The sequence below is a fragment of the Astatotilapia calliptera genome, chromosome 9, assembly GCF_900246225.1.
Source record: "Astatotilapia calliptera chromosome 9, fAstCal1.2, whole genome shotgun sequence".
Lineage (NCBI taxonomy): Eukaryota > Metazoa > Chordata > Actinopteri > Cichliformes > Cichlidae > Astatotilapia > Astatotilapia calliptera.
In genome coordinates, this window is record NC_039310.1 from 7365729 (window position 1) to 7369623 (window position 3895).

A 3895-nucleotide genomic window follows, 5' to 3' on the forward strand; every position below is an offset into this window, starting at 1 on the left:
CATGGTTCAGGGGCGTTTCCAGGATTTCTGAAAATGGGAATTCACAGGGATAGGGGGCAGTCAAAGGGGGCCTATTAAATTTATTTGAATATTTGGTGAGATACAATTATTTGATGTTTCAGCAAATATACTGGTTCCATTTATTCATTGGGCAATATGGCTGCACTGCCACAATAAAAAACAAAATTAACATGGAAGTAATGGAGCTTGGAAAATAAAGGGAAAAAAGCAGATTATAACTATACTATTACTATACTATAGGCAGTTGAGACAACCACTGTGAAAAATATAACAGGAGTTGGTTTTTCAAAACTTCTAAAATGCATTGTTTCTCATCTATAAATAGCACAAGATAAATATGCACTGTCTGTGCATATTTATGGGAAGGCAACTAAAGTCCTTCCCATCGTAGGCCTGTGTTGGTTGGTTTTGCCTGAATTACCTTTATTTCAGTCTATTGTAACATCACAATATGATTGTTTAATGCGGGTAAAATCTCTGTGTGTGCTGAGGCATAATTATGTTCAATTTTCTTTGGCAGTGCTCTGTTTGCTTCTATCACTGTTCTTTACAATGTAATGGGGGACTAATGCATCTTTCCATTGGCCTCTTGCACTAGTGCCTATTTAAACAGTCAATAAGTCAGGCAGTTCTTATAGCCACCAAATGACCTCACCATTGTCTGTCATATTCAAACAAGATAACCAGAGCAAGGCTGCTCAATAGAGTAGTACATATGTGCCATGAACTGTTCCTTGGGGAAAAAAATTATATGACATGTCTTCAAGCTTCCTATCAATCATAAGTCACCCATGCTGAATCCAATTTAAAAGCACTTGCCCGCTGTTCTCCATGCCTAAAAACACAGAGGATTATGGGAAAAAACAGACAGGCTTCTGGAGCTTTTTACAAGTTGGGGATGTGGTCACAGCCTCTTCTTAGAGTCCCTTAAACTGTTTTCTATTTCAGAAACTCACATGAATTAGTGAGACACATCTCGCAGGTGCTCATTACAATGACCAGTGTCACCCTTTTCCTTTCCTGCTTTAACCGCACAGCTATAAGCTGCGCTCAACTGGATTTGACAAGATGCCTGTAAAAACATCAGAGCTCTTGCCTGAAAAACAAAGAAAGAAAGAAATACAGGAGACACGCTTTTCCAGCTCTTTTCAAACCAGGAGCAGGAGCAGGAAGGAGTCTGCGCACCTCCACATCATCACTCTTGTTACGCATGCACAACCTTAGTGTATGTTTAATCTGGGTGTTAATGGAGTGTTGTGGCGGCTGGACGAACAGTGAGCGGATGCAATCACGATGTCAGTGTGTACAGACACAACTTTGACTTTCTTAGTGTGTCGTCAGTGTGTTTCCATGCAGTCCAATCAGTAACTCAACTCACTCTGCAAAGAAAAAGCACAGAGAGCAGTTGTGTTTATTATGCTGTATTAGGTTTTAGTCTGAGAAGATCTAAGAGTGAGCAGGTGCTTCTGAGCACAGTGTATATTTGTTTTACTTTGTAAAAGACCCAGGCTGTGGGGAACATTTCATTTAATCCCCTTTAAGGAACAGCAATTAGGCAAGTTAATGAGACCCTGAGTATTAAGACCCTCATTTATCCTTCTTTTTCCTTCACTGTTTTCTTTTAGTCTTCCATCCGTCTTCACTAGATTTTTTTCTTCTTACTGCCTTACACACAGTTGCATGTGGTTAATGTCAGAGTTGGTGTCTGAGCTTCATTGCCTGAACCAACTCTCTAACTCAAGCAACATTGGAAGTGTTTTTAATGTACAAGCTGTCTAAATTAAAAACACTTCCAAATGTGATACCTGGAGGGCAGCAAATCATAAATCCACAACAACAACAACAGTGAGAATCCTCTCTCTTGATGCACTCTGAGGCTCTCTTCTCCTGAGAGACTCAGAGTGATTTGTTCAATTCAACTCACCCCAATGGTGTAAAAATAATTCCACTTTATTTAGGTAGGCATTGCACCAAGGCTGTAGACATGCTGGTTGGCTACCTGTCTGACAATGAAGACACAATTTGTTCCCAAAGACAGATAATTGCCCACCTATGAATCACAAATAAAGCACCCCAGGCAATGGAAAAAAATGCCTGGGGTGCTTTAAAATTTGACAAGAACAGCAGAGGTACTGTCAGTCTACACATACAAAGGTAGTATTTTATCAGAGTTCACATACCTGCATTGACAGGCATATTAATAACTTTGAGTGAATTGCGTGAACTTATTTGCTGTGCCTAAATACAGCATATCCTCTCAAATAGAATGTTTTCACTACCCAGTGTTTGCCTGCAGTACAGTGCCAAACCAGTACTGAGAGAGGAAATAGGCTCTCAAATATGTGGTCATGTGGACACTCTAAAAAGGAAAGCATACAGGGTTTTTTTTATTATTGTGACAACATTTGACTTGACATTTTAGAGTCTCTCACAATTGCAAGTCTAACTGTAAAGTTAGACTTGACACAGGTAAAGTACCACTGCTGATAGTGTACACACACACACACACACACACACACACACACACACACACACACACACACACACACACACACACACACACACACACACACACAGATATGCAAAGCTGTCCTTAGTTTGGATTTGGTAAGTTTTGACTTAGCTCGTTTGCCATCATGTTTACCAGTATAGTGCAAAAAAAAAAAAAAAAAAAAGAGGCAGAGTAAACTGTGTCAAAACAAAAACATGCCTTTATTTGTTTTGAATGAGTCCTCATGGCCAGTCTATTATCACCAGCAAAGTTTCAAATAACGACGTCAATGTATGTAAGGCAAAAACTCAGACTTCAAACTGCACTAAATACCCAGGTTAGGACATTTTTCTACTCTTGGCTTTCTAAATATCAAAGGCCACATTCCTAATATGGACATCTAAATGAAGCTGTTATGATACCAAGCACAGTTGACTATGCACATAAAGATCAAACCTTTATAGGGGAACGTCAATCAGGAGAAAGATGGCTTGAAAGGAACCAAAATCCACACAGTCTGAACATGTAAAGACTTCAGTTCCCTTTTAAATATGGTAAATGGCCTGTATTTGTATAGCGTCTTACTAGTCCCTAAAGACCCCAAAGCGCTTCACACTACATTCAGTCATCCACCCATTCACACACACATTCACACACTGGTGATGGCAAGCTACATTGTAGCCACAGCCACCCTGGGGCGCACTGACAGAGGCGAGGCTGCTGGGCACTGGCGCCACCGGGCCCTCTGACCACCACCAGTAGGCAACGGGTGAAGTGTCTTGCCCAAGGACACAGCGACCGAGACTGTCCGAGCTGGGGTTCGAACCGGCAACCTTCCAATTACAAGGCGAACGCCCAACTCTTGAGCCACAATCGCCCCCAATATGACAGTGATATAGTTCACATGATATATTTCTAATCAGATTAATTGTTTAGAGCGAGAAGACCCTGGTTGGCGAGGCTGCCTGCATCCACGAGGTCTTAAAAGCTCTGCTATATAAGCCTGTCCATGTAGAGCTCTATGTTTTTATGCTAATAGTAGAATTTTAAAGTAGATTCTGAATTTCACAGTGAAGGGAAGCAAGGTTTAATATGTGACCACCGGATATTTCCGTTAGCAGCCTTGCTGCTTTGTCCTGAACTAACAAGCTATGGAGGACTTTGAGATGCTCATGAAAAGTGAGGCAGGAGAAAATTAAAGTGTGTATTAAAAGTCCAAGAACACCGATTGACAGTAAAGGTTTGAATATGAAACAGCTGACCTTTATGTTTTTTTTAATGAAGGTCCACATGGGGCTCCAAACTTGGAAACGAAGAGCCATGCTGAATCTTTAAGAACCACATGCTGTTAATGTTAAGTTTTAGAGTATCCCAGACACAGCG